This window comes from Pseudonaja textilis, chromosome 15, assembly GCF_049901715.1.
Source record: "Pseudonaja textilis isolate UNSWEBS1 chromosome 15, rPseTex1.2, whole genome shotgun sequence".
Taxonomy (NCBI): Eukaryota; Metazoa; Chordata; class Lepidosauria; order Squamata; family Elapidae; genus Pseudonaja; species Pseudonaja textilis.
The window spans coordinates 6,845,165-6,864,273 of record NC_142004.1 but is presented as its reverse complement, the minus strand read 5'-3'; the positions used below and the strand labels follow the sequence as shown (position 1 = coordinate 6,864,273).

Genomic DNA, 19,109 nt, shown 5'->3' with positions numbered 1-19,109 from the left:
AATCACATGACCCCAGGAGCACCATGGCAACCATCATAAATGCCGAGCCTCCGAGTTTTTGATCATGTGAGCACAGGGGATGCTGCAATGGTTACAAGCGTGAAAAACTGGTCATATGTCATTGTTTTTAACTGCCCTTGTGACTTTGAATGGCAATTGAATAAACTGTTGTAACTCAAAGACTGCCTGTGTTGATCTGTGCATCAGTGATGGGATTCAAAAAATTTTTACTACCAATTCTGTGGACGTGGCTTGGTGGGTGTGGCAGGGGAAAGAAACTGCAAAATCCCCATTCCTTCCCCACCCCACTAACCTGCTTTCCAGCTCCGTTCTCCTGTGCAGGGCAACCAGAGGAGACCCAGCCGATCAACTGGGACTCAATGGGAGGCAGAGAATAGATGGGGTTGGCGGGGCCAGTCAAAGGTGACATTGGCCGGTTCTCTGAACGACTCAAAATTTCCACTTTCGGTTCTCCACAACCGGTCAGAACTGGCTGAATACCACCTCTGATAAGCAGGCCAAAATTTCTGGGCATGTACTGTGTGTTTCTGCAAGTTATAGAGCACAGCTGTTTTATCTGAGCATGCAGGGACAGATCTGTAAGGATGCTAAGCTGCCTGCATTGAATGCTACAGGGAGGAGGGAGGAGGGAGGAGGGGAGGAACTTGTGGTGGAGTCTTGATTTTGGACAAATCTGCAAATCTAGGAGGTCTCCTTGGTTTTTCTCTCGAGGTTGGTTGTTTTCTTTCTTTTATACTCAGTTTTATTGGTTTATAACAGGGGTCCTGAAACTTGGCAACTTTAAGACATGTGGACTTCAACTCCCAGAATTCTGGGACTCGAAGTCCACAAGTCTTAAAGTTGCCAAGTTTGGAGACCTCTGGTTTATATAACGTAGCATACCGAGAAAATACAAAAGTAAATAATAGGAAAAATAGGAGAGGGAAAAGGGAAGGGAAAAAACAAAGAAAAGGCATAGACTTTCAACTCCCTTTGGTGCAGTAGAACAAGGCATTTACACCTAACCTCAACTTTTTACTTCTAAACAATAGAACTTTACTTTTTTTTACTTCTTTTTTTACTTCTACATTAACCGCACGGTGGCTCAGTGGCTTAAGATGCTGAGCTTGTCGATCAGAAAGGTCAACAGTTCAACGGTTCGAATCCCTAGCGCCGTGTAACGGAGTGAGCTCCTGTTTATTTGTCCCAGCTTCTGCCAACCTAGCAGTTTGAAAGCATGTAAAAAAAATGCAAGTAGAAAAATAGGAACCACTTTGGTGGGAAGGTAACAGTGTTCCGTGCGCCTTCGGTGTTTAGTCATACCGGCCACATGACCACGGAGACGTCTTTGGACAGTGCTGGCTTTTTGGCTTTGTAATGGAGATGAGCACTGGCCTCTAGAGCCAGAAACGACTAACACGTAGGTGTGAGGGGAACCTTTACCTTAGTAGTTTTAAACTCGTCATTTCCTATCTAATCGTTAAAACCCAAAAATCAAAGTTTCATTTTTCTTCTCCACCTCGAGCACAAAGTGCAGAAGCAGTTTCCAGGTAGAAATAAAAGTATTTATATATTTTTTCATTAATCAAAGCAGTCCATTTAGCCATCTCTGTTAACTCCATCAATTTTTGCCCATTGTGGGAGTCAACTTCTATGCTTGGCTGTTTTCTTGCAGATGATTCATCACCCAAACTCGGTAACTCATCACTGCTAGTCCTCAAGCACTGATGATGTTACCTAGTTTGGTTAATGAAATGTCTGCAAGAAAACAACCAAGCTCAGAGAACACTAAGGACTGTTCATGTCAATCCTGAGCTACAAATATTCTCCTTTTTTTTAGTACCACAAATCTATGCATGCGCCCCTGACTTAGCCAATTTAAGGTAGCACATGGATTTCTTCCTTTTGATTCTCCTCTTATTTTTTTTCTTGTCAATGTTTAATAAAGACTTAATACCTTAATGAGAGCAAAGAGGACTTAATTATGGACTTAGAGAATATTTAATACTTTAATGGAAAGTAAACACTTAAAGGAATTATTTAAGGTTAAAAAAATGCACACACAAGTACGCACAGACAATCAATTATGAAAGAATTTTAAAGTATCAGATTCTGGGCGGGGGGTACAGGGAGGAAAAGGGGTGGGTGCTTTTGGTCTAGGTTTAATTTTCCCATGCAGGAGCATCAACTATGGGGTGTAAGATTCTAGTATGTTACTGCAATGTTGGTTAACTCTCACTTGGTTCCTCAGATGGACCACAGGAAAATCCTTCCTCTTTATTACTCTCTGTTGGAGTTGGCTAACATTGCAGTAGCATCCAGCCACAAAGTAGAGCCCTTCACCCCAAGAATATAGCCACTTTCATTCTGGGAGGGGTCAAGGTATTTTCCAAGGCACCCAAAGGCCAGATGAGGAACAATGGATGGAAACTGATCCAGGAGAGATTCAACCTGGAAATAAGGAGAAATTTTCTGACCGGGAGAACAATCAACCCATGGAACAGAAGTTGCCTTCATATGTTGTGGGAGCTTTCATCATTGGAAGCTTTCAAGAAGAGACTGGACTGCCATCAGTCAGAAATGGTGTACGGTGTCCTGCTTGGGCAAGGGGGGGTTGGACTAGATGACCTACAAGGTCCCTTCCCACTCTGTTAATCTGTGTTCTGTGTTCAGTGTCTCCTCGGAATCTGCCATGTTAAAACCCACCTCTCTCCATGGTTGAATATCACCTCAGAGTCCTCCATCTTGAAAACCTGGTCCTGTTAGCTCTTCAGTATCCCTTCAAAGGCTGTTCTCTTGAAGACGCTGTGGGTATAAGCTCTCCTGCCTTCAGCAGGGGGTTAGACTAGACGATCTCAGAGGTCCACTCCAGCCCTATGGTCCTATGTTCAACCTCAGCTTGGAATTGAAAGTCATCTTAGCTCTTCAGTATCCCCTCAAAGGCCGTTCTCTCTGGGGAACATGCTGGTGTAAGGCACTGCTGGTGTAAGGTTCTCCTTCCTTGAGCAGGGGGTTGGACTAGACCACCTCTGAGGTCCTCTTCCAGCCCTGTGGTTCTTTCGTTCTACCTCGGCTCTTCAAGTGACACCTCTCCTGCCTTGGAATCCAACCCTTAACCTTGTCTGTCTGACAACACTTGGCTGGAAAACCTGAGGTTTCTTCTGGGGTAGTGGGGGGAGTTGTTGCCGCTTGGAGCAATTAAGGAAAAGTATCTTTGGCCTTGTCATTAACAAATGGGATCCAGGGCCTTGATTAATTCCCCAGCTTTCTTCCATTAGAAGCTACTACATCATTGTTAACTGTTCTTCCCCCTTCCTCTCCGAGCTGACCTCCGTCTCACTGTTGAGATCCTTCCTCTGGCTGTGGAAGTTATTATAGGCTGGACGTTTGAAAGACCTGGAAACCGGGGCTCGAGTTTGCTTTTATCTTTGGCACGGCCGATTTCTTGGCAGTTTGGAAAGACCATGGACATAATTGATGACCAAGGGAGGGGTCAGTGGAGGAGGGATTCCCAAGAGTCAAAAATCTCTCTTGACAGTGACCACATGTTGCTAGCTTGCCATCACCCGTTGGAACTGACAACTCGCCCGTTAGCATCGCACCCTTCTTTGCACTTAACTTTTCTCTTCTTACAGAATGTTTTTTTCTTTTCTTTCTCTTCTTCTCGAGTGGGCAATAAGAGGGCCTACAGTGTGAAGGAATCTGGCTAAATTCTCCAAATAGACCGTTGGTCTGGGAATCTAGTCTGCATCAGCTTGAAGTGAAGGCCAAGTCAAAAGTCAACCTTTAGTAGTTAATGGGAAGGAGGAGGTCTTATTTATCTGTAGCCTGCTTTTATTATTTTTACAGAGAAAAGGCTGGAAAACATATCCAATACACCTCTTATTTTTCACACAACAACAATCTTGTGAGGTGCATTGGACTGAGAGAGAGGACTGGCTCAAAGTCACCCAGTTGGCTTTTGTGGCTAAGTCAAGACTAGAACTCACCATCTCCTGGTGATTGGCCCAAAGTCACCCAGTTGGCTTTTGTGGCTAAGTCAAGACTAGAACTCACCATCTCCTGGTGATTGGCCCAAAGTCACCCAGTTGGCTTTTGTGGCTAAGTCAAGACTAGAACTCACCATCTCCTGGTGATTGGCCCAAAGTCACCCAGTTGGCTTTTGTGGCTAAGTCAAGACTAGAACTCACCATCTCCTGGTGATTGGCCCAAAGTCACTCAGTTGGCTTTTGTGGCTAAGTCAAGACTAGAACTCACCATCTCCTGGTGATTGGCCCAAAGTCACCCAGTTGGCTTTTGTGGCTAAGTCAAGACTAGAACTCACCATCTCCTGGTGATTAGCCCAAAGTCACCCAGTTGGCTTTCGCAGCCCACATGGATCTTGACCTCAAGCGCTTCCACTTCCTAGCCTCGTGCCTTAACCACCAGACCAAATTGGGCCTTGATGGCTTTTCTCTAGCTTTTCAATCCTCCCATTTAAGAAAACAAATGTTCTACAACTTCGCAGAGCTAAAATACAGTCAAGTTTGCGATTCGAGGAATCCCCCAAGGAAAAACATGCTCCTGTTTTGTCTTACCTGCTAAGGAAGATCAAAAGAGATAGGGATAGGCCAACAATGAAGATCTATCCAAGCTTGCCTTCCATGACATTTCTACTCAGGTGAGCAAGACAGAATTGGAGCATTATTCAACCAAAACTCTTTAATTGATTGAGCGCTGGTAGATTTTTTTTTGTGGCTCATAAAAGTCTAACCAATGAAAGGAAATCAAAGCACCTTTATGAGGCATAATTAGGCTCTATAGTGGCTGCATTGTTAAGCCAACAGTCATAGTTTTCCTCTGGCGCAAAGGAATTGAGTCTTTAATTCTTGTTGTTATGGCTGTGGTTATTTTCCCCCCCCAAAGTGAGGATCTATGTATCAAGGGAAAGAGGAAACATCTTGATGGATAACTACGGAACACGTGGAACGTAAACCAGATGTGCTGTGTCAGCTGGTTGAAGGCCACTGAATGGTAGATGTTCTGAAAGACCTGAGTTTTGTCCTCTCAAATTTGTCACTAGCTACACCATTATCTGAAAGGGAGGAAGAAAGCAAGCAGAAACACATTTTTCAGTGAAGGGCTTGACCTTTGAAAGATCAAGAGGATATATTGAGGCTGGCCGGCTAATGTGAGTGTTGGCCGCCTGCCTTGCCTAAATCAGAGGACGTCATTTCCAGAGGGACGTCCCCATTGCGGGCCAGTCCAGAGATGGAGCAAAGTGGAAAGTTGAACGTTCAACCCTTTGCATCTCAGTTTGGACTGAGCTTTGAAGGTTCTGCTTTGTAGCTATCCTTTCAAGTTGGCCAACAAGTAAGGGCCTGATCTATTCTTTCCAGGTTTCCTTCAGCATATACTATTCAAACAGCATTCGATGCTTTTTTTCAGGAGAGAAAAGGACATTATCAAAAAAATATAGGTGCATTTGCATTAGCAAAGCACTGGGGGAAAAAGCTTTACCAAGTTCCCATATACTGAAGTGGTGGTGGTGGTGGAGGAGGAGGAGGAAGAGGAGGAGGAAGAGGAGGAGAAAGACTATGGGGTCCTTGGTGTCTCTGAGGTTTGTTGTTTTCTTGCAGACATGATCTAACTAAGTAATATCATCAGTGCTAGAAGGGAGTGGGGTTTATTGAGGAGGAGGGGAGGGTGAATGGGGAGAAGAGGAAGGAGAAGGTGGTGGAGGAGGAGGAGGGGAAGGGGAAGGGGAAAAGGAAGAAGAAGAGGAGAAGGAAGAAAAAGGAAAAGGAAAAGGAGGAGGAGGAGGAGGAGGAGAAGGAGAAGGAGAAGAAGAAGAAGAAGAAGAAGAAGAAGAAGAAGAAGAAGAAGAAGAAGAAGAAGAAGAAGAAGAAGAAGAAGAAGAAGAAGAAGAAGAAGAAGAAGACAACCAGATACAACCTACAGAAAGTATTGTGAAATAATTTGTCCATATGCATGTATGCACACATACACATGTTTGTATATAAAGTTAATCTATGCTGGATGAGTCATTATATCATTGTGGCTACTATCAACTCCTGATCGTGGCTACTATCAACTCCTGATCATGGCACTGACCTCTCACAACTACTGCAAAAAAAGACCCCAAATCAGACCCCCGTTTGTGTGGGCACCCCAGAGGAACCACCGAGATGCACCTATAATTAATAACTAGAATCCAAGTGTCTTTCATGTTTTTGCCCTGGAAGCAATCCAAGCACCTTTGATCCCCTCTACACTCCTCAGCCTTCCCGGCTTTCGTATGGGGCGCACCGGCGCATGAATTATGCCTGCAAGGGCTCAATAAAGAAATTCCTGGGAACGATAAATCAGAGATGAAATCATCACCGCCAGAGAGAAATACGGTGGGTTTCCTAGAATTAGACCCCCAGTTAATGAAATGTTTTCTTAGCTTATCATGTCTCCACACGAGAGTAGAGACAAATGCTTCCATGGCAATGGAAAAGCAGGTAACCTGAAACATTTCACACACGTTCAAAAGAAGCCAGGTTTCCCCAACGTTAGTTAGATTTTTGGAGGTGATTATTTGCGGAGCTCACCCCTTCCTGGAGTTTCCCTTGGACAAGTGGACCTTCTAGCTTGTCCACCAGAACTTGGGCCACCTCTCCAAGGTCTCTGGGCAAACAAGCATCGTCTCTCACTTGACACGCAAGCAGAGGCTGTCACTTCCTGCATCCTCGGGAGGGTAATTAGCTTCATTAGCGGGCAATTAATTCCTTTACGCATCTGCCAACCCGAGCTGATCCTTCAGGTGAGGTGGGTTTTGGGTTTTTTCCAAGATAAATGCCTCCCCTCCCCCTTCCTCCCCACCCCAAGGAAATGCTCTCAGGACATCCAGTCAAATTAAGACTGATATGTAACATGACAGAAAACTTGACGGCATCATTAAATACATGAAGAAAATAATACCCCTAATTACCGTGAAACGCCCCTGCAGGAGGAGGAGGAGGAGGAGGAGGAGGAGGCATCAAGCCTCCCTGGGAAAGATGACATGGTTATGTCTGAACATAACCAGTGTGGAATTTGGACGTGGCTTGCAAGGAGGCCCCTGCAGAGTTGGCAGGATGATATTGTGGCCTAGGGGTCATCCTGTGGGTTTGACCATCGTTGGATCAAACCTCCAGGATGACTCACAGGGTGTCTCCAATTGTGGGGGCTTTTTGACAAAAAGTTGCATTGCAGAATGAGATGGGCAGCATATAAATTTAATAAATAAACTTTTATCAAAAAATATTAACATTAGCAATCAGAAACTGTACTCCGCTCCAACGGTTAACAGAGGGATTTGAAGTGTAATATTTGGGCTAAACTGTTGACTGTTGTTTTTTATCATATATTTCTTTCTTTCACATTTTATATATATTTGAGGTTGGGTCTGTTTGATTATTAGATAGAGACCTCTTCATCTGAAATATTTGTTTATGCATTTTTCTTGTTAAATAAGGATGAGAAAGTTTATAATCATTTGCAGACACATTATTTAAAGAGAGGAGAATATCGGGTTTTTAAATTTTTCTTTTCACATCCAACCAGGGTGGATTTTTTCTATGTTTAATGTTGGACTTATTTGATATTTGGGTCATTTCTCCCCACCCCCTTTTCTTTTAAATACACAATTTTGTTTTCTTTTTTTGTTGTTGTTACTGTTGGATGCATGCTTTTTTCAGTTTTTTTCAGTTTTGTATTTTATTCTCATTGATAAAACATAATAAATATATATTTTAAAAAACAGAAAAACTTCCAACTCGAATCTTATTCTTCAGTAAAAAAAAGCAGAGATCACACCATCAAAAATTATATATTTGTAGCTGGGCAACGTGATACAATTTTGGAAGCTCAACGGCATTTGAGAGTCCGTCGTTTTGCAAAACGAAACAAAAAAAGCAAAATTCAGAAAAAGAAAACTGTGTCCTGGAAGCAAGAAACTTTCTGTTGCAGAGAAGATGTTGTTTCTCTGTTCTTTTTTTTTCCAGATCTATATTGACTTATTTGATCAACAGATTTGTAGCGGATTTGAACAAATCCCATCTGCTCATGGTCATCAAAAGAATCAAACCGAAGCAACATTGGAAATAATGATTTATTTATTTTTTAGCCATTGGCCAGACAGACACTTAATTCCCCTGTCAATGAAGACCTCAGACTAATAGCGCCCGTGATTTTGCTGACTTTGTGAATGCCGGCTGCACAAGTCGTAGACAAGCTGGTAAACTGATTCGAGCGAATTCTTTATTCGACATTTGAAGGAGGGAGGAAAGAGAGAACTTTTCTTTTTTTAAAAATCATCTTCTTCAGTGACTGCAAGTTGACTCCCTTGAAATCTAAGATCCTGTACAAAAATAATAATAATTCTGAAGACAAACTCACATCTTAAAAGTCCTCTGCTTTTGTGCCTGTCAGCTAACCATGGAAGAGTTTTGTTCCCCAGGAGCTGGGTGCACAGAGCTGCGTACAAGACACAACTTTGCACACTTAAAACAGTAACCTGTTGACCAAGTTTGAGTTTTTCGCTCATTGTTAATGAAGGTAAAAAAAAAAAAACCCACACGTATATCTTTGGGACATTCCATTGGAATGGGGAATAACAAGTGATATTTGACAGTTGTGTTGGTTTGAAGCTATCCTTGTACTGTTCTTGGAGAGCCAAGTGTTTATTTCAGAACAACAACCCGTACTAAAATTTGCACATTTGTGCATCCAGACAAACAAAGCAGCTCGTTTCTTTCAATTCACTTTAAGCTCTTCACTTGCACCAAACAGAACATTTCCCTGCATGTCTTCCATATTGTATGTTCCTCCTGGATCGTAACTCTTGTCAGTCCAGCTAATAAATATTGATATTTTGGGAAAAGAGAGAGCATGTAAACAGAAGAGCAGGCTGTGAAGTCCTGGGGATGTCCAAGAAAATCTTCTAAATTACTTTTCCATTCTAAAAAGGTTTGCTAAAGTGGAATTAGTGCAACATGAAGGGTGGATCAGTGGGATTTTGAGATCCTTGGACCCAATAAGTAGCATAAATAAGACCAAAATCTGGAAGTTCAAAGAATATCGCTGAAGTAATGTGCAGTTTGGCCCAAGCAGACTAGACTAATAAAAGCAGGCAGTTTTGCCCCCATTCCTGGGTTATTTTTCTCCAAGTTTGACCAAAGGGGGGGAGGAAATGGAGGTGGCAAGATCAGAACTTTGACAAAGACAAGGAAAGAAGACAAAAAATGGCCATGACGTTATTTCAAATAAATGATGCCAGTGTGAAGCTTTTCCATAAAGGGAAGAGAAACTTGGATGACTCCTGTCATTTTTGCTTGGTTGAATGGCTGTGAATTGGGCACATTCCAGATCTCCGGCACCATAGCTCGAGGCCATACATAAATTATTCTGGGCCGTCAGAAGTGTGTTTGCAGAGCGGCACACAACATCCTTGTAGACAATGAGGCCCTGCGGTCATCCTCCCTCGTCAGCTTGAGTTGAGAATTCCTCCTTGTCTTACTTCCTTTCCGTGTTTGGGGTATGGGTATAATACCTACATAAATAGACCTTATAACTGTATTTATATATTTATACACACACCTCTCTCTCTCTCTCTCTCTCTCTCTCTCTCTGTGTGTGTGTGTGTGTGTGTAGTTCTATATATGAAATATACAGGTAGTCCTTAGCTTACAAATATTTGAGCCCAGAATTATGGTAATAAATCATGACAGTCAGTAAGTGTGTGTTTGTGTGTGTGAGAGAGAGAGACAGAGAGACAGAGACAGAGACAGATAGAGGTAGAAATAGAAACAGAAACATATATAGATAGATGGAGAGACAGACAGACAGAGAGACTGACAGGCAGGCAGGCAGAGGTAGATAGGCAGAGATAGATAGATAAAAAGGATAGAGAGAAATAGAGAAACCAAAGTGTTTGGGTCCTTAACAATGATTGGCCATCCCATCCCTGGCACAACTACATCTATCTCAACCTGTGTCAGGCTAGCTAGACTCAGTCTGCATTAGGAGGTTTCCCATCAACATATTCTTTGCGCGGCCTCCGGGCAGACTTTCTGGCACACCATTATGTCTCATTCCAGGGAATTCCCACCAGCAAAAGTCAACAGTCATTAGCAAGGGAAAAGGGCTTTATTGTGAAAAAGCCATTTGTCTGTGTGCCTGAATCCCAAAACGCAGCTTTGTGCGGGAAGTGCGAATCGGCTTTGCCAATTCAGAATGATATTACAGCTGCTTGGAAGAAAAACACAACCATGTTCAATAAAGACATCCGAAGAGTTATATGGGATCTCTCTCTCCAGCAGCCAAAATAATTGCCATTGGTCTGATCCAATGTATCATCTATGCAGTCATTCCACCTGCCTTGAGATGCTTCTCTACAGCATGCATAGCTGATCCCATCTTCATAGAGTTATACGGTTGGAAGAAAGCTTTGAGGTCTTCTAGTCCAACCCCTTCCCTGGAGCAGAAGACCTTATTCCATCCTGGACAAAGGATTGTCCAGTCTTTTCTGGAAGATCTCCAGCAATGGAGCACCCACAGCTCCAGGAGGCAAGCTATTCCACAGATGAATGTTTCTCACTGTCAGGAAATTCCTCCTTATTTCTGGGTTGGATTTCCTTCCTTTCCACCTGTTATTTTTGTTTTGTGTCATGCACTATGGTAACCTGTTATTTTTCCCCACTTTTCTAAAATTCAGGGTATTGCCCTCTGGTTGAAAACTAAGTATAAAAAATGCAAAGAACAAGAGAGAGAAAAACATTTCCAAACATCAGCATTCCAGCAACCCTCCATTCCAACCAATAACTCCAAGACAGGCATCTTCTCAAAAAAAAATTTTTTATTTGGATAGTAAACTGGCACTTCTGGGGAATCCCGAAGCGGAAACTTCCGGGCTTCCTTGCAATAAGTAAAAACTACAAAATCCACCCCCTGCACCCATCATCACATCACATGGCCCAATCACCATCCGTCCCAACTTGAGACTTCCCCTCACTTAGGCGCAAACTAACATGACCTTGAATTAGAAAAAGAATGTTATTATGTCTAACTACATACACTCCAAGAAATTCCCCCCTCCCACTTTCCCAGTCTCAAAAATGTGGCAGCGTGGGAGCATCTGGTCTCAGTATGGCTTCCAAAACTGACATCAAAGCTATATCTGAAGAGTCCTTGGTATTCTGTCATCTTCCTAGTTTTCTTGCAGATGTTTCGTTACCCGAACTAGATAACATCATCAGTGGTAGAAGGGTGGGTGGGTGGAGAGGAGGAGGAGGAGGACTGTGGAGCCCTTGGTGGTCTCTGAGCTTGGTTGCACATCACTAGCACTGATAATGTTGTCTAGTTTGTGTAATGCAACGTCTGCAAGAAAACCACCAAACTCGGAGAGCACCAAGGAGCCCACACTTCAACTCTGAGATACAAAAATTTCTCCTTTCAAATTGCGACTCCTGGAAGAAGAGAGTGGCCAATATGATATCTTCTAGGGGTTGGTACTGGAAAGGAGAAACAGGGTGCAAAAAGAAGTCAGACTAATGTTCTTCCAAGAAATATTGAAGAAAATCTCCCTCAAAATATACAGGTAGCCTTTGACTTACAAACAGTTCATGTGATGACTGTTCAAAGTTACAACAGCGCTGAAAAAGTTGACTTCTGGGCATTTTTCACACTTATGACCATTGCAGCATCCCCACGCTCACGTGATTTACAACCTCTTGACAACCGACTCACATTTATGACAGTTGCAGTGTCCCAGAGTCTTGTGATCCCCTTTTGCGATCTTCTGGACAGGCCAATGGAGAAACTAGGTTCATTTAACAATCGAGTTACTAATTTAAAATTCCCTTAACAAACACAGCGAGAAAAATCGTAAAATAAGGCAAAACTCCCTTAACCAACTTCTCACTTAGCAACATAAATTTGAGGGCTCGGTTGTGGTCACAGGTTGAGGACGACCTGGAGAAGGAAAGCAGACCGCTCTCTTTTGGGAAAAGACGACGCATGAGAGCGTAGAAAGTTCTCACACTTTCGGGCCCAATTTTCCTGTTACAATCGTTCTGCTCCTGCCTTTCTTTCAATACCACCCAGCCAGCCTGTTAGAAGTCCTGTTTACAGTCAATACAAGAAATGAGAAACCAGGTGGCTTTTTGAAGTTGACGTATTCATGGTTGGTAGACAAGGGCTCTCTTCGCCCAGACGAACCAGTTCTTCTACTCAACTCAGTTGTTCAAACATAATTTCAGCCGTTCTACAATTTCAGGCCTGGAAACTCTCTTCTGAGCAAAAGAATGGGAAAAGAAAAAAATTGTCGGACCATGGCTTGGGATGGAATTGAAAGTGGAAACAAGACACTTTGTTTAAAAAGAAAACAACAGAGTTGGAAGGGACCTTGGAGGTCTTCTAGTCTAACCCCCTGCTTAAGCAGAAAACTCTGTACCATTTCAGACAAATGCTTGTCCAATCTCTTCTTGAAAACTTCCAGTGTTGGAGCATCCACAACTTCTGGAGTCAAGTAGTTCCACTGATGAATTGTTCTGTCAAAAATTTTCTCCTTAATTCTAGGCTGGGTCTTTTTTTTTTGATAATCTCCAGATCTTTGATCATCTTAGATAGATTCAGATTAACAGGGTTGGAAGGGATCCTGTAGGTCATCTAGTCCAACCTCCACCCAAGCAGGAGAGCCCACACCAATTCTGACCGACGGCAGTTCAATCTCCTCTTGAACGTGATGAAGCTCCCACAACTTCGAAAGGCAACTTCTGTTCCATGGATTGATCTGACTGTCAGAAAATCCCTCCTTATTTCTAGGTTGAATCTCTCCTTGATCAGTTTCCATCCATTATTCCTTGTCTGGCCTTCGGGTGCTTTAGAGAATAGGTTGATCACCTTTTCTTTGTGGTAGCCCCCCAAATATTAGAACACTGCTATCATGTCACCCTAGTCCTTCTTTTCATTAAACTAGACCTATCCAGTTCCTGCAACTGTTCTTCATATGTTTTATCCCCCTAATAATCTTTGTTTCCCTTCTCTGCACTCTTTCTAGAGTCTCAATGTCTGTTTTTATAATGTGGTGACCAAAACTCGACGCAATACTCCAAGTGTGACCTTACTTAGGCCTTATAAAGTGGTATTAACACTTCACATGATCTTGATTCTATCCCTCTGTTCATGCAGCCTAGGTCTTCATTGGCTTTTTGGGCACAGTTAAACACAAACCCATCCAACCCATTTCATGGCTTACCCCAGGGAACCAAGTTAGATGGGATGGCCGGCATATAAGTCTAATACATCAGAATGAAAACCAACTTTAATTTAATTTAATTTAAGAAGGAAATAATGTATCTAATAGTACATATATTGACAGTGGCTAGAATATTATATGCACAATATTGGAAAAATTAAATCATACCTCCAGAAACAGAAATAATAAGAAAAATTATGGCATGTGCACAATTGGATAGGTTAACTTTAGAAATAAAAGACAAAGGAGAGTCTAAATATTATAAAATATGGAATAAATTTTATCAGTGGCTATACAGCAGAAAACAAGGTCGAAAATTTAGTAGTTATGATTAGATTAATTAGTAACCAATATGTTAAATAAGGAGATTATAAATGATTAAGTAAAATGTATTTATGTATAACAAGGCTAAGTTGGATGTTTTGTGTTGTATTCTCATAATTAAAATTTTAAAAATAATTTTTAAAAAATGAAACCAAGTTACAGTGTGGATCAGAGAAACTTTCTCCCTCTGTTCCAGGAGCCCAACTCAGGTCATGCAAAGAAGCTGACATGAATGATGGGATGGAGTAAAAAAAAAAAAGTCCTTGGCTTATCACTACAACCAAGATGCAACTAGGTGGCTTTAAGGCTTTTGCTTTGATGGATTTGTGGAAGTTAAATGCTATCGGTGTCTCCTAATTGTCCGGGGTATTAACTCTGATTCCAGAATTAACTCTTCTTAATTCTGGGATCAGAGGCACCACCAGGCCGAATAAACGCCACTGGGAAACACGTACTCTGGATGGTCCAATCTTGTAACTTTAGGATTGGCCCCGATGGGAAATGTGACATATAAACTAGACCTTTGATCCAGATGAATTCTTTTCTTCTTCCCAATTCGCCACAGCTTTCAGCTCCCTCCGGGAAGAGGATTAGGGGGAGATTGCAACAACTCATCCCTTGTCGCCACCGTAAATCTTGCTTTGTCCCCCTCTGTCTTCCTCAGCTCCCAGCCTCCGTTGTCTTCCCAAACATCCTCGTGGACTGGGCTTGGTTTTCAGAAGCTAATTGGACTTTCTTGGTTGTTTTCTTTGAAAACGTTTCGCTTTTCATCCAAGAAGCTTCTTTGGTTCTTCTTGGATGAAAAGCGAAATGTTTTCAAGAAAAGAAAACCAAGAAAGTCCAGTTGCGTTTTGCAAAAGCACCTTTGGGACAATGGTGACCTGGAAGATTGGGAGCCTCCATAGACATTCCTCCATTTGACAGACTTCTCCATTTGGGCTGGTTGCGTGAGTAGAAGGAGAAGAGAATCCCACAGGCAATAACAGTGACAATAATGAGTGCGTTGTCCAAGTGGACTTTGTGACTTGTCGGAGCTTGTTCAGGATGTGAGCAGAAGAAATATCTGCGGCTCCACTTTCTCCTCTGTGTTGGAATCTAACCTAAAGCTCTGCAGACACTGTAAATTATAACTTTGCTGCGTTGCTACTCAAGACCTTCCAAAACTGAAATATTTTTCTGTGAAACCTGCCGAAATGAGGAGTAAACAGATGAGTGGGCTTGGGGACTGTTAATCTGTCATTCTACCACGGGGACTAACTTTTTAAAGCAAAATAAATACCAATCAAAGCATATAAGAGATGATAAATGTCTATTACCACAAATCCAGATATTACCACCCAGATGTCTGAGAACAGAGGGGCTTCCTTGAGTTTATAGGCAAAGATTTAAAAGTGGGGCTCAGTCTGGGGGAAACCAGACAGGATGGGGATGTTTGAATAGGACAGAGCCTGGAGCTATGTCCAGTGTTTGAAAAGTTATTGTGGCATATTATCGAATGCTTGTTTACCTTTATTGTTTGTTACAATATTAAAACAAATGAACCCAATTGCTTTAATACAAATAAAGGAGAGTTGGGTGTTACTTTAAAAAAATGGTACGATATATCAAGGTTTGAAAACTTGGGGCCCACAAGGCGAGGTATAGGGTCTCCTGCTTGAGCACAGGGTGGTCTAGAAGACCTCCAAGGTCCCTTCCAACTCTGTTATTCTCCCCTCTTTCATACTCAGGAGGAAATTGTCCACAAGACCCACCAGGACAGTTGGCCAAACTGCCAAAATTACAATAATATTTGCTAAGAGACTAGACAGCCTCTTATCCAGAATGGTATAAGTTCTCCTGCTTGAGTAGGGGTTGGACTAGAAGACCTCCAAGGTCCCTTCCAACTCTGTTAAACAGTTGAAAAGGGGTTGTGGTGAAGGAAGGGAATTTTAGCCATGCTTTGAAAAAGAGCAAGATTTACTTTGCAGATATCAACAGCTACGAGACGACCATTCTGTCTTGCTGGGTTCAAATTTTTTGGTTATCAGTAACACGCCTGGCCTTTAGCAGATGCCACACTTAGTTATCACAGGTTTATCTCTTCTCAACAGATTGATCCTGGATTATAAATAACACAACTCTTGGTATGTGCCTCAACAGCTACACTAACACAACAGGCTTAAAAGAGATTAGCTTAGAAGCTAGTTGCTGCCTTTCAGTGATTCATGGACGGCCATCTGTCAAAAATGGTGTAGGGTCTGCTTGAGGGTGGGGGGGGTTGGACTAGATGACCTGCAAGGTCCCTTCCAATTCTGTTAATCTGTATAATCTCATTCACCTCGTGTTTATTAGACTTCCCAACACAAGCAATGTGCCCAAAATATTTTATTTTCTTAAATTTATTTGCTGCCCATCTTACTACGAGGTTAAGATCAATGTTAGCCCAAAAATAAACCCTAGAGCCTTAAGCTTTTCTAAAAGCAGGGAAATTTGGGTTCTATTATATGCGGGGAGTGGGTGAGTGGAGATTTTTCCAGAAGACCGGTGATGGCACAGAAACATGAGCAAAACACGTGTTAACCATGGTTAGAGTCACTGTAATGATTTCTCCTGCAGCTTCGCGTACTTGCAAACCCATCTCGTTGGCTACATAGGTGCAATGTTTAATACAATTACTTGTGGATTGCATGTCCAAATTAAATCTGTGTCTTATGAAAGATGTAAAACTGTGCCTTGGGTACTAGTAACCGTGTCATGTTAGGAAAACTTGAGGAAGAAGTAGAAAATAAGGTTTGGCTGCATCCCATTTTTGGACTAGAGTAATTTACAGTAACCGAGACTCCGATTTGGGGAGAAAATTAAATAATGACCATGCCTCTTATTCTGTTCTGGTTAAAGAGCAGAGATGAGAGGAGTTTCTGTAACAATTTCCAGATTATCTCCAATGAACCATTGGCAGGAGAAAGGAACAGTAATGGATTTTTTTTTTCAAAATGGAGGAGGAGGAGGAGGCAAGGAGGAAGGAAGGAGAAGAAGAAAGAGGGAAAATAGGTTTTTTTTTTTCAAAATGGAGGAGAAAGAGAAAGTAAAGAAAGAGGTGAAGGAGCGGGTAGAGAGGAAAGAGAAGGAGAAAGAGAAGGTAGGGAGGAGGAGGAGAAAGAGAAGGAGGAGTTTTTTCTTTTCAAAAGGGAGAAAGTAGAGCAAGAGGAGGAGAAGGGGAAAGAGAAAGGGAAGGAGAAAGGAAGTAGAAAGGAGGAGGATTTTTTTCAAATTGGAGAGCAAGAGGAGAAGGAGAAGGAGAAAGAGAAGGTAGAGAGGAAGAGGAGGAGTTGTTTTTTTTCAAAATGGAGAAAGTAGAGCAAGAAGAGAAGGAGAAAGGAGGTAGAGAGGAGGAAGAGGAGAGGAGGAAGAAGAGGATGAGAAATAGAAGAAGGAGAAGGAGGAGATTTTTTTCAAAATAGAAAAAGTAGAGCTAGAGGAGGAAGAAGAAGAGGAAAAGGAGGAGGAGGAGGAGGAGAAAGATGAAGGAAGCCTGGACATCGTGTCCCAGGACTGGTTACAACTCCGTGGAAAGCAATAAAAAAAGCAACAAGTGGAAAGCTGGGCACAAAACATGCCTATATATTTATAATTCCAGCTGGATGATAAGCAAAGGCCGCCCATTCTTCATCGTCCATTGTCCCCATCACAGACAAGACGGAGCTGGGGTTTTATTATTAACAGTTCACCTGTTCTCATCTTTCAGCGCTTTTTGATTCCGGTATTTTATTTGGCCTCCTGGCTCGGTTGTCATCAGCTCCGTCACATCTCCTCTTTGGGGTGCAAAGGGAGCCAACGGGATTTGACAAGAGAACCACCGAGTGAACAGCAGCCCTGGAGACCCTCCCTCGCCCACCCCGCCTTCTCTTTACACAAGCGCGCACAAACACACACTGTTGATCCTATCGAAACGGTTTCCACGTTCAACAGGCGTGCAAACACTCTCCTGAGCCTGCTTATTATTCTTTTGGAATTGAGTTGCGTCTGGCTTTCAAGGCTCTTCAAACGAGAGGTCCTTCCTCCAAGAACCAAACTCACACCCGAGCCAGTTGCATCTTGTGCGTTGAGTGGTGAAATTTTCCATGGCAATGGCCTGCTACCTGGACAGGTGTGAAACAGAAACGCTGCTTGCTCTGGTTTCATCACTATCTCAGGAAAGCAGCGAAGATGATGAAGGCTCCGTTGTTCTGACCCAACCGGGTTCTCAGAGAGCAAACACAGACAAAGGCAGCAGCCCCCACCTTTCAAGGTTTAATCACGAATGCTTCTTCCTTTACAGATAAAAGGCTGCTTTCCAACAGTTATCTCCAACAAGAAAGAGCCTTGCCAAGTTGTTTGTCAAGGCTGCCAAAAAAAAACAGAGATAAGAGCAAATTTACAAGATTCACAAACTAAGATGTCCACAAGTTGAGCTTCAGAGCTTCTTTGCTTTCTGCAGCGAATGTTTTTTCAAACCTGGCTTTTATCCTCTTGAGGGAGGGGCCATGACCTTGCAGCCTTACTCTCGACTCGCCTGTGCTGCTGTAATTGTTCTTTCCTCCGAGCAATCCTTCGTGCACATGCACTTGGCACAGGCTCCTTGGGAACCTTCTCGTCGCTGCTGCCAGCCCCCACAATCTCTAAAGGCAGCAGTCCACTCCCTGATGGTCCTGGCCCCTCATCTGAGTCCTTGCTCTCCTCAGCCGTCTGCACCTGCTGCCAGCTAACCACAACATCCGTAGGGTACATTGTATGATGAACTAGGCATGCCTAGACTAACATTAGGGCGGACATGATAGCCACATGAGAGGCTGTCCCAGAAAAGAGGGGATTGACTGATTCTGCAGATGGAAGTAGCAGATGGAAGCTACTCAAAGACAGAACCAACCTAGAAGTAAGGAGAAATTTTCTGACAGTGAGGACAATTAATCAGTGGAACGGCCTGCCTCCAGAAACGGGGGTGCTCCATCTCTGGAGGTTTTGAAGAAGAGATTGGACATCCATTTGTCTTAAATGATACAGAAATTCCTGCTTGAGCAGCAGGCTGGACTAGAAGACCTCCAGGGTCCCTTACAGCTCCGTTATTCAGTTATTTTTCAGGACAACATAAGGAAGTGGCTTGGGGCTTCCCCATGCCAAGTATTTTTTTTTAACAAAAACAAAAAATGACTAATTTCAAAACAGACACCACGTCAAATACAATCCACCATGCTCAAATCACCTTGTGTGTTAGCTACCCTAACAAGACGGACAGGCATTAAATTGCATTCTGCAAAACTGTAGTTAATCAATCAATCAGAATAGAGCTGGAAGGGACCTTGGAGGTCCTCTAGTCCAACCCCCTGCTCAGGCAGGAGATCCTATACCATTTCAGACAAGTGGCTACCCAGTCTCTCCTTAAAAACCTCCAGTGATGAAGCACCCACAATTTCTAGCAGCAAGTCATTCCGCTGATTAATGGTTCTCACTTTTAGGAAGTTCCTCCTTAGTTCTAGGTTGCTTCTCTCCTTGATTAGTTTCCATCCAT

At 42.8% G+C, this 19,109-nt stretch overlaps 1 protein-coding gene across 1 annotated transcript in view; it reads left to right on the top strand.

Moving 5' to 3' along the window:
- The window catches only part of GNB1L (G protein subunit beta 1 like), a 195,262-nt gene extending 176,353 nt beyond the window's left edge, over positions 1-18,909 (top strand). The window contains exon 8 of the transcript XR_015739632.1: positions 18,887-18,909. The gene's annotated coding sequence lies outside the window, so the exon portion shown is untranslated. The remainder of the gene's footprint in view (positions 1-18,886) is intronic.
- The last annotated feature ends 200 nt before the right edge of the window (positions 18,910-19,109 follow it).